Genomic DNA, 12,712 nt, shown 5'->3' with positions numbered 1-12,712 from the left:
ATCCGTAACGGAGAGCGTTTTAGACAACTCGCCCACTCGCCCCCCCCCCCCCCAGTAAATAATAGTAAATAATTACTTCTCACTGAATATTGTTTATGGCAAAAAAGCACCTGCTGTTCGTTTTCATTTGTGACTGATGTAAGATCAGACAAAACGTTACAAGTACCTATATATTTTTATTTACTTAATCGGGTTAAACTGATTACATCTGGTTTCAAATTTAAGCCATATTAAAGCAAATGTGTTGAATCCAAAAATTATTTTATTTGTTTTATTGCATTTTAGTCACATAGAAGTGAATAGATTTCTTAGTTGAATTTAATTGAGACATTCAAACAAAGCTTCGCTTTGGAAAGTTGGATTCAATCCAAGAAAGATAAATCATTCCATTTCTTCCAAGCCATTGTATTCTATGCCACCAGCTGAAGAGCATATACTGAAAGAAGAGAAAGATTTAATGACGAAAGAAATCTTTCCACAAAATGTTAAGTGCACTTTAAAGTGCACTTTAAAGGAAGATACACATATCAAACTGACAGCGGTTCGTTGAAAATAAAATGTACTTGATGGAAACTATCCAGGAATCGTACGTCGCGATCACTAGGGAACTCAACAACTTGAACGTTGTTCTCTTATCGAAAATTAAGTTGGTTGGTTTTCCAATCACATTCCATTCAAATATATAATTCATTACAGACATATTGTTTGTTCAAGAAGATCCATCCATATTTCCATAACTTCTACAGTTCATTACAGACATATTGTTTGCTTTTGAACCCGACCAGTACTGCTGACTTTGTGGAATAAATTAGACGTGATATGGACACTGTCTCACATATTCTCAATTAAGCTTGTCTCAATTATACACACATAAAGCTTGTCTCGCGATTGACCAATCTGTTTCTCTGTTGTTAAGCATAGTGGTTCCTGGCAGATTTTAGAATGTGCTGGGTGTAGTCATTGGTTACGTCAATATATAATTAACGCAGTACCGGTTGACCCACTGTCAGTTGAAGCAGTCGCTTTTGCGATACCTTAATTTTACACCCTGACATTCATTTATTTTGTCTCGCCTGTTGTTGCAGATAAAGATACACAGCGAGGTCAGCAAGTTTAAGATTGTGTTTTAAAGTTGCTGTGAAAATAATTAAACCTCGACTATGTTGTTATTAAATTATTTTAAGAGTGTTCGTTTAAATTTGCGAATTACATTGTTATTAAACGTAATCTGGTATTGAGCGGAACTCTCGTTTCCTGGTATTGAAAACGAACTGAGATGTAGGTGTTACATTTCTGGTGACTACTGTGTTGGTAGAGGCTTCTTCAAGATTCAGATGTTTGGATGGTTCCGTTTATAAAATCACCTTAATATTATTATCTGTATCAGGTCTAAAAGTAAAAAATAAATGGAAGAAAGATTATATGGAGTATCGCTGATGTGATGTCATCCTTCGGGGGACAGTTCTTTTAAGCGAAAGAATGAAAGAACCTCATCCTCATTCTCCAATCAAATCTGACTCTGGTCGTTAACATCAAACGATGGGATATAAGAAATCTAGTGAATAAATGTAACTTAGCACCGTTTTTGTATATTATTCTTCAAATAACCACAGCGTTATTTGTGTTCACTGTCAGATTTGTACGAACATATAAGTTTTACGGTTTTACGTTTTTTGATCTTGTTTTTATATTACATTTTATTTCCTTTATCTTTCGTTATATCTCCCAAACCGAAATCAAATCGGACAAGAATATTTAGAAAAGATTACTTTCAAGATGATAAATGGTTCTTATAACTGTTGGGTCGTTTTCAAATTCACTTTCAAAACATTTTTGGTGATATAATGCTTTGGAAATGGGAACTATGTTTCTTTCTAGAGGTCAACAAAACGCTAGAATGAAGCTAAAACATGTAGCACGATGCACGTCATGATACAATACACATCACGATATACTGATTTACTTCATGAGTACTAATCAACGTGTTATTTATTTGATACCAATGTACTTTACATAATTTTAGTGATTAAATGACCTTTAGTATGTTAAACGTTTAGTATTTTTAGAGGTAAGGGACTCAGATTCTTATTACAGAAATGCCATGTCGATCATGTCTACTCTCTACATTGATTCCATGCCTAATATGTCTACTCTACATTGTTTCCATGTCTAACGTGTCTACTCTTTACAGTGTTTTCATGTCTAATATGTCTGGTCTCTTCTTTGTTTCCATTTATAATATGTCTAATCTCTACATTGTTTCCATGCTTAATTTGTCTACTCTCTACATTGTTTCCATGTCTAATTTGTTTACTCACTAAATTGTTTCCATGTCTAACTTGTCTAATCACTTAATGTTTTCCATGTCTAGTGTGACTACTATCTACATCGTTTCCATGTCTAATGTGCCTACTCTCTTCATTGTTTTCATGTCTATTATGTCTACTAGCTACATTGTTTCCATGACTAACGTGTCTACTCTCTGCATTGTTTTTATGTCTAATACGTTTACTCTGTATATTGTTTCCATTTCTAATATGTCTTCTCTCTATATTGTTTCCATGCGTAAAATTTATGTTATTTACACTGGCTCCATAGCAAATGTGTTGACTCTCTACGGTGTTTCCATTATCTTCAAACTGAGCTGTACTTCACTAATATATCATTACAGTGAAAGCAGACTTGCAAAAGTGGTATAGCCTGAAAAGACAACTTTATGAGTTGTTTATGATCGTTTTGCACATAACTAAGTTTGCGTACGACCCATTATAAATTTCATTAACTAATTTAAGCCTTGGTGCTACCACTGAAAGTGCCTCTTGCTATATTGTGCACGCAACCGATTTGGTAAGCCAGTTTCCATGAGTCTACTTGCGGCAGCCATTTGCATTGGGGGGGGGGATTCACTTTTGTCTCTAGTTAGCACATGCTTTGATTCCCTACTAAATGGGGACAACCACATCCAATATCACAGCGAACACACAATGAAAACTGCAGTTGTTTAAAAACGGCATGCAAAGGCGCCTATACTACGATGTGGTAAACAACAAAATCTATCGCGGCCTTTACCACGATTATCTAGATGATGTCTACATTAAAATGCGACCAAGCCAAGCGCATCTTGGCTAAGTGTACTGATTATCTAAGAGTTAAGATTAAAATTGGGTAAAGACAGACGTCATCGGTATTGGATATTGCGTGAGGAAAGTGCCGAGAAAAAACTCTTCTGCATAAATGATAATAACTTTATAAACATTTAAAATTTTCGATTCCTAATAATTATTTGTTGGGCAGAGGTTCGTTCATCAGCAATATTGTTTTAAGAATTTTGTTTATATGTGCTTAGATACTCCACTTGAGTAATGGATTAAAAGGAATCTGAAATGACTGAGTCAAGGCCGAAATATTTGCGAAACAGAAATAAGTGTCCATTGAAGAAAAGGTAATTGAAGAATAAACCATTTACGGAAAAGTGGGCAGGACTTTTTCCTAGAAATACATAGTCAGTGAGCAACACTTGTTTGCAGACTGGTTTTCGATATATCACATCGATTGGGGGTGGCTTTGGTTGGGAGTGAGTGGGGTTTTTAGAAATTATTTTTCTTCTTAGAATTGCGCCTCAGTATGAATCCGGATATGTCCAAGGTTTAGTTGAAATGTGTTGATGGTAGAAGCGAAGTGGGGAATTTGACATTTCAAATGTTCAAAAACTGTCACGAATACACATATGTAAACGAAACTGGCATTTCTAACAAGTATCTAATTTGAAAATACTATGAAATGGTCAATAGTTATCAGCTTATGATTTTAAAAAAATGACCAGTAGTAAATGCTGTTAGTGAAGAACCTGTATGCCATAATTATAAGCTGGTTTGAAATCTGAATGGTCAAGTACACTGTCAGCCATGGATTTCAATAATCCTTTGTATCTACAGAGAAATCTTTGGGATAGATGCTAAGTATGTTTACATGGTAATCTAAATGAAGCACAAGTCAGCTGACTTTGAGACCCTGCAACGTTATGCGACGTACTGGATAGGCAAGAAATTTATGCATTAAGTGTAAAAATTGTTTTGAAATTATCATTAAAAATATTTATAGTACACACGTCAAAAATAAATCAGAGAAACTGTAATGTTTTGAGACGTACTGGATACGCAGCTAATGTATGCATTAAGCAGGCCCGGCCCAGGGGCAAGGCGAACGAGGTAACCGCCTTGGGCCCCGCGCTTTCAGGCAATGCAATTGTTTTGCTTGGGGCCCTGCTCTCACCGCTTGTTGCCTTGGGCCCCGTATGATGTTTTGGGCCCCGCACATCCTAGGGCAGGTAATGGCATTAAGTGTAAAAATAGTTTAGAAATTATCATTAAAATAGTGATGTTATTCAGGAAGTAACTGTACCAACACTTTAAAATTGTTATGGAAAATACTTATGATATTATTCAAATATTAAATACAAATAACTCAGATTGCGTTCAGTGAGTCCTATTTACTCTTCTTCTTCTCTTCTACTCCCAACTCACGTATTTTTGTTTGGTTGCATCGCTGTCTCTGTATTGTCGGTGACCCACAGTGAATGGCATATTGCGTGAATGGCATTGTAAAACTTGTGTCTTTTCTCCAAAAATGATTTCAGCATTTGAATAGTACTTTTGCTTTCTCACTTCTTTGTGAATAAAGTTGTTGCCTCATACCCTGGACTTGCAGTAGGAGCACAAAATTCTTCAAAATAGACAAGTTTGGAATTCAAATCACAGTTATATCCGTAACATACAGTTCCTATTTGTTCGAAGGAAGCAGTCTCTCCAGGCCAGTACCATTTTCCCCGGTACTCACATCCCAATCCAGCGGTGGTAGTTGGTACAATCTGAGTTGTTGGCGGTCGTACGATAGCGGCTTTTGATTGAAGAAGTACTGGTGATTTGATGGTGGTGGCGCTGGTGTTGCTTCTGGGGTTGTTGATGGAAAATTGGCAATGGACATCGTCCCAGTGTTTCACCAAGCCATCGTAATCGCAATAGCTGCCAAAACACCAATTCAACATCTGTCCCGTTGAAATTTCCTGACCTGGTCTATACCAAGTACCTTGATGAAAACAACGGTAACCCCGACTTGTCTTATCGAAGAAAGGTGCTGTAGTCGGTCTAATTATTGCAGGTTGTGTCGTTGTTGTAGTTGTGTTTACGTTTCTGGTGGGATTTACCGTTGTTTGACTGTTGACTGATTCCTTAGTTATGTTTCCAGGTAATACTATGGGGACACCTGCATCATTTGTAGCTCTCTCTTTTGGAGGTACGAATGACACTGGAGTCGTACTCCTTGTAAGAACAGTGCGGGACAGCATTAACACCAGGCACAATACAGCTATATATTGCGCTCTGGAATCCCTGCATTAGAAAGAGAAAAAAAATGAAGTTGAATTGTTTGGTATATTATTAATGAATTCATGGTAAAGACAACTTAGAGTTTATATCCAATCCCTGAAGATCAGCCTGAATCTGAGTCTGGATATCTTTGCAACAAAATACTAAGATCAGATTTGTAACTCAGGACATGATACTTGTTACATTTAGTATGCAAGTAGAGAAATCGAAGCTAACAGCATGTTACAATTAGTATGCAAGTAGAGAAATCGAAGCTAACAGCAAGTTACAATTAGTATGCAAGTAGAGAAATCGAAGCAAAGAGCATGTTACAATTAGTATGCAAGTAGAGAAATCGAAGCTAACAGCATGTTACAATTAGTATGCAAGTAGAGAAATCGAAGCTAACAGCAAGTTACAATTAGTATGCAAGTAGAGAAATCGAAGCAAAGAGCATGTTACAATTAGTATGCAAGTAGAGAAATCGAAGCTAACAGCATGTTACAATTAATATGCAAGTAGAGAAATCGAACCTAACAGCATGTTACAATTAGTATGCAAGTAGAGAAATCGAAGCTAACAGCAAGTTACAATTAGTATGCAAGTAGAGAAATCGAAGCAAAGAGCATGTTACAATTAGTATGCAAGTAGAGAAATCGAAGCAAACAGTTTGTTACAATTAGAATACAAGTTGAGAAATCGAAGCAAAGAGCATGTTACAATTAGTATGCAAGTAGAGAAATCAAAGCAAACAGCATATTACAATTAGTATGCAAGTAGAGAAATCGAAGCAAACAGCATGTTGCAATTAGTATGCAAGTAGAGAAATCGAAGCAAACAGCATGTTACAATTAGTATGCAAGTAGAGAAATCGAAACAAACAGCATGTTACAATTAGTATGCAAGTAGAGAAATCGAAGCAAACAGCATGTGGCATTTAATATTCAAGTAGAAAAATAGAAGCTAACAGTATGTGACATTTAGTATGTGTTACCACTCTACAGTCATAAACAAAGTAACAGAACGACGCAAACCCAACAAGTTTTGTAAAGCTTAACAAACAATTTAATTTTCAAAGTTATGAAATGAAATGTGAGAGGAACGTTCAGTAATATAGAGTGAGCCCAAAATAATCCTGAAAGAGTTATATTAAATTCCAAAAATGTAAACGTTCCGTAAAAACTTCAGAAGCGGAAATGTACGGGTCCACCAAGAATATCAAAATGGCGTTGTCCAGAACTCCTTTCAATAATTCACAATAGTTCCAAAATATTATTATAATCCAACTGAGCACATTCCATTTCCACTGAACAGTCCAAACAAATGTTTGTCCTCTGAAATAACATCTAACTGCAACATGTAACAACACAAACACAATAAATAAAAATGAATCTAAAATAGGAATGAACTGGTTTGCTCACGTTTCTCCTTATTCAAACCTTCAATATTCTATATGTCGCAATATTCCCCACGTGACTGATCATACTATTCAGTTTAATATTTCAAAATGCCTATTAATGTGGCCTAACTCATCCAATAGGAATTAACTTGTTTCTTTTAAGATACCACTTGATCAATCTGTCCAATGGGAAAACTGCAGAATTTCTTAACATATTTAGTAATAGTTTTATTATTACTAATTGTCAGCACTTACGTAGAATCTATTTATAGATCCTATGCAATTTGTTTGTTCTGTAACATCTTGAAAAAGAACCTATACACGAATTGGATGAATTAAAGTTACATAAATTACACAACATCGTGTCCTAGAAGTTACCACAAAATATAGATATACATAACATGTAAAAGTAGAGAAATCAAAGTAAAACACATGTGACATTCAATATGCAAGTAGAGAAATCAAAACAAAGTGCAGATTGAAAATTCCAAGATTCTTAACTGATTCTAAGTGAATATACATAATTATCTAAAGTATGAACTATCAATTGCCGAATCACACCGCAAATAACGCACGATAAATTCAGAAAAAGACAACATTAAACTCTTTAATTGCAATTCTTTATAATTGTATTAATTCATTTATTTTTTATTTTGATTTCTAAAGATATTTCCTTTCAGTTTTAGAGTTTTATTGAAGCGTATAATTTTTGGTGGGGTTGGGGTCTGCTACGTAGCTACTTATATAACAAGGAAATCTGCATCTGTAGGGCAATGGCAAAGTCGGATTCAAACAAATACTTCTTCCATTTTTGTAGGTGATCTAAAGTTTTGAACATTCCACCGCATGGTTTTAATATTTCGTCTAAATTGGAAGATGTGTTCTGAGTAGAAGTTTAATATTCTAAACGAAGGATGTATTGTTTTGTTTGACATACAAATGTTTCTTGGATTTTATGCTTTCATGGACTGATTGTGACTTTTCCAAATCGTCATTGTCTAGACGAGTGAGTAATCAATTTTCGTTTCTTTAAATATAGTTTCGTATTCATTAACAGCATAGGCTACCGAAATGGGCTACTTAAAAATGACATTTAGACTATATCTGTAATGGTTATTAAGCAGTCTGTACTTTATTCATAAGTCAGTGCTTTATTCATGAGTCAAAGCTTTATTCGTCAGTCAGTGCCTTATTCATAAATCAGTGCTTTATTCATAAATGAGTGCTCTATTCATCAGTCCATGTGTTTTCACCAGGCTATCCCTTAATGCTTTATTCATCTGTCTTTGATTTATTCAACAGTCGATGCTTTATTCATCAGTCAGAGCTTTATTCATTCCGACAAAGCTTTATTCGACTGTCAGTGCTTTTGTTATCAGTCGATTCTTTATTCATCAGCCAATGATGTATTCATCAGTCAATGATTTATTCTTCAGTCAGTGCTTTAATGCTTTATTCACCAGTCAATGATTTATTTATCAGTCAATGCTTTAATGCTTTATTCAATGATTTATTCATCAGTCGTTGCTTTATTCATCAGTCTATGATTTATTCACCAGTCAATGCTTTAATGCTTTATTCACCAGTCAATGATTTATTCATCAGTCAATGATTTTATTCATCAGTCAATGATTTATTCATCAGTCAACGTTTTAATGCTTTATTCACCAGTCAGTGATTTATTCATCAGTCAGTGATTTTATTCATCAGTCAATGATTTATTCATCAGTCAACGTTTTAATGCTTTATTCACCAGTCAATGATTTATTCATCAGTCAATGCTTTAATGCTTTATTCACCAGTCAATGATTTATTCATCAGTCAATGATTTATTCATCAGTCAATGATGAAATATATATTACGCTGTATAACTGTTATATCACGAGATGCATAAATTTTTCATTAAATGAAAACGAGGCTTTACATATATTGTATTTATCAAATACATTTCATATTCATAAGTTGATTGTTTTCATTTTTGAGTTTCTATTTTTATTCACATTGATTAAATCAATATGTTTCACTTATGATTTATACAAGAAAGATGGTTTAAATGAAGAATGTAGAGCACTAGGTATTGATTCTTGAATATTGAAGGCTCATCAATGAATTGACGTACAGGCGCCAGGAAATTAGCAGCGTGGAATAGAATCTAAGCGAAACGACTAACAAGCAGGAGGTAATTAAAATATTTTAATATATTTTAAATTGATCTAAGTCATTATTCTCCTTAAATTAACATTACTACCAACCATAAAATTGCTTCTCTCTCTCTCTCTCTCTCTCTCTCTCTCTCTCTCTGGTCGGTATGACTTAAAGTTTACAATCATTCTTCATAGGTCCAGAGACGTTGTGGTATTACATAAGCGACAATCCTCTATTCTCGTCTTTTCATGGATTTTAACCTTTATCTTGATACGATGGTCGAGAGAGAGAGAGAGAGAGAGAGAGAGAGAGGAGGGGGGGGGCCTTTGGATATTTTGATATTTAATTAATCATAATCGATTGTTAGAACCTTATAATAGGTTTAAGAAATAATAACATCATCAACAAAGCCTTAAATAAAATACATATGTGTAACCAAGACATTTACCTTACTGTGTCGACCGCCAATTGCAACTTTGTATCATTGATTATATAAACACTTTAGATAGGTCCCAAGGGAACTTTAAACATGCCGTTTACTTGGTGCAATATCAGTTTTAAAGTTTCTTTATCCAGCCCAATTTATTTTTCTCTCTCACTCCAGATTTCGGCATACTTTGTCCGTTGAACATGAGAGGGGAAGGGAAAACGGCAAAAAGGATTAAGATTAATTTGTGTACCATGTTAAATTCATTTAGAAAACGAGGATTATTATTACTTTTTATCGTTATTTTCATACCTCACTAATGATTAATGAGTGGAAATTCATAATTGATCTATAGGAATAGACCCAACAGCACATAGTACCAATAATGTTTATGTATGCGTATTATTGCGCACTGGGCGGATCACAATTTGATATACCAATAGCATTGGTATATCAAATAGCTTTATGCCAACACTTTCAAAGCCATGTCATTTTAATATATATATATATATATATATATATATATATATATATATATATATATATATATATATATATATATATATATATATATATATATATATATATATATATATATATATATATATATATATATATATATATATATATATATATATATATATATATATATATGATTCATACCAATGAACAATGGATTCTATCAAAGGTTTATTCATGTGTTTTTCTCTTTGTAGGACAAGCAGCTAACCTTCCCACGGGTCATAACTTCTAGCGATACAATAAAATGATGACACCTTGTCTGACTTCAGGATTTCAAATATGTATTCATGCCGTATGCATCATTGTTGTCACGTTAGAAGAGAAGATTGTCTTGATGTGGCTTCCCACGTATGGCCTAAAATGGGGCATTGTTTATTTTTTTTACCTAAAATGGGGCATTGTTTATCTTTTATCAAAGACTTCATTGAACAACATGTTATCTTTAATAACAATCCTGTACTTAGATCCACATCAGGAACCATATTTAAGATTTCCTAGAATAGCACAGTGTCAGCATTTACATTTTAATGCAACATCCACAACGTATGGCAACGACGAACAATATAATTTATGTTGATAGCGAATGTGATTTTGTAGTCCATCCAAAAAGTGATTAACTGGTTAACGGGATATAAGTTTTATGGATAACTGGATTATTTCACTCTACATAGTATTGTGGCAATGGATTAACTGATGAAATATGACAGTATTCCAAAATAATTATCGTAAAATAGTGAAGTGCCTTAGCAATGACAAAACTACGATAAATGTTAATCTAACGTAACGTTTAGTTAAATATATATCGTGTTGCAGAGCCAATACTTGTTAAAGAGCTATACACTGTCGTCCCCTGCCGTTAATACAATGGCTGAATAATTATTTAAATTCTCAAAAGATTTACAAGTTGAAGATTATATTTATCTTCTCATTTACATCGAGAAAATTGTTGGTTGATTTTCTCTAATAAGAAATTATTATACTCACCCGAATTACGACGCTGAAAGTACGCGAGGACAATTAATACAGACCGTAAAATTCTTTAAGATTTCTTAAGGCGTCTTATTTTTTCCTTTACTCTATATTTTTCACAACTCTCTGCTTGTCATTATTAAATTTGTTCATTTAAGAGATTAATACTGTTATTTCTGGGTTTATCGAGGTATAAACACTCACATCTTCAAGAACTCCATGGCACTGCAGAAATAGCAGACTTCTTACAAATGATCAACAACAAAAAAATCTCATATGAGGTTGTGCAGTAAACGTTGATTTCACAAAAGCTGATATTTTCAATTCCTGGCATACCTTTTGGCTCCTTATTGAACAGATGTACACTTCGAAATTTGTATTAAAAGACTTCATTAGTTTCTAACAATGTACCCGACTGTTTTAAAGTTACAACCTACTTTATTTGTAGCATTTACGTTGCAGAGGGGTTTGTAGAATTTCAAACTCAATTTTGTTTTGTCAGTTAATAATATCAAGTTCATACGGTTTATACTAATCACACTGGACAGATAACATATTGAAGAAGAGTGTTTTCTTTTAATATAACTTCATTCTTTTAGTGCCTTTCCGTCACATTGTGGTTGCCTACTCTCAATATCAGTATCGTTCGGTTTACCCATACATATATATCAACACACACACACACACACACACACACACCGCTCTGATGGCCTAGTGATTTGAGCGTCCCCCTCGGATGCAGGAGGTCGTGAGTTGAAACCCCATGCGAGTCATTCCAAAGACTTTAAAAAAATTCTATTAAAAGCTGCCTCGCTAGGAACTCATCATTAAGAGATTAGTGTTAGGACTGACTGTTCGGCGTGGTGTCAGGGCAATGTGACTGGGTGGAACATAATGCCACATGTCTGTGGCATGACGCCCAGTGCTAGACATCACTAAGCATAGTCACACTGCAGACATCGTAACTATGTGACTCAATTGTTAAAGCTACGTTAACAATCCAAATCACACAAATCAATAATGATATGGAAGGATGCATGTTCCTTATAGAATGGTGTGATAAAACAACGAAAGACATATCATTTTTTTTTCTCGAGTACCGAAGAAATTATTACCGGTATGAAAAATTCTTCAAGCAATGCTTTTCTCTATGTATTTCTCTTGATCCGTTACTTCATATTTGTTCTGTTTTGGAAACGAATTAGAGGTATTTGCAGCAATTGTCTTGTAAATAACATGTGGATATATCCAGAAGAAAAACTGATCAGAAAAATGTGTTTGAAAATACAGTCAAGTCGTCCTGGAAAGTTAAGAACAAACCTGTAGATGTCGCTGATTTGGTAAAACATCAATGTACGTTAATGTGTCTGAAGGTGTAAACGGTGGTATGCACTGTTATTGAACAGAACGATTCAAATGATGCTATGTACAATTATTTAACAGAACGGTGTTTTGTACAGTTGTTTAATAGATCGGCATAAACCGTGGTATACACAGTTATCTATTAGAACGGTTCAGACTGTTTTTTTATATACAGTTTTCTCATCATATTAAACTTGTATTATGTGGATTTAGCTTTGAAACCTTTATTACTTAAAAATCTGACACCAGAGAATGTCAACGAATGGCTTAGATCTGAATGGTGTACCAAGAGGGTTTGTGAGATAATAAATTAGATAGCATCATACTGAGATTATTAGGTCTGTTCTTTATTATCAGACTTCTATCGACGTAACCCTAACGTTTCTTCAAAATATCCCTAATTCGGTACGTAGTTAGCAAAGATTATCAACCCTTTCATCATTACATATTATTTACTTTCACTTCATATTATAAACAAAGACATATTGAAGAAATTAATTAAGTCAAATTACATTAACTAAAGAT

General features: G+C 34.1%; 1 long non-coding RNA gene across 1 annotated transcript in view; it reads left to right on the top strand.

Moving 5' to 3' along the window:
• Window positions 1-11,456, top strand: part of LOC149796305 (uncharacterized) — a 40,720-nt gene extending 29,264 nt beyond the window's left edge. Inside the window, exons 2-3 of the long non-coding RNA XR_016421658.1 lie at window positions 8,860-8,941; window positions 10,051-11,456. This is a non-coding gene — a long non-coding RNA (uncharacterized LOC149796305). The remainder of the gene's footprint in view (window positions 1-8,859; window positions 8,942-10,050) is intronic.
• The last annotated feature ends 1,256 nt before the right edge of the window (window positions 11,457-12,712 follow it).

This window comes from Sinohyriopsis cumingii, chromosome 6 (assembly GCF_028554795.1).
Source record: "Sinohyriopsis cumingii isolate HCF-2022 chromosome 6, ASM2855479v2, whole genome shotgun sequence".
NCBI classification, from domain to species: Eukaryota; Metazoa; Mollusca; class Bivalvia; order Unionida; family Unionidae; genus Sinohyriopsis; species Sinohyriopsis cumingii.
Note: the sequence above shows the minus strand (reverse complement) of the source record. Positions and strands in the feature narration are given on the sequence as shown.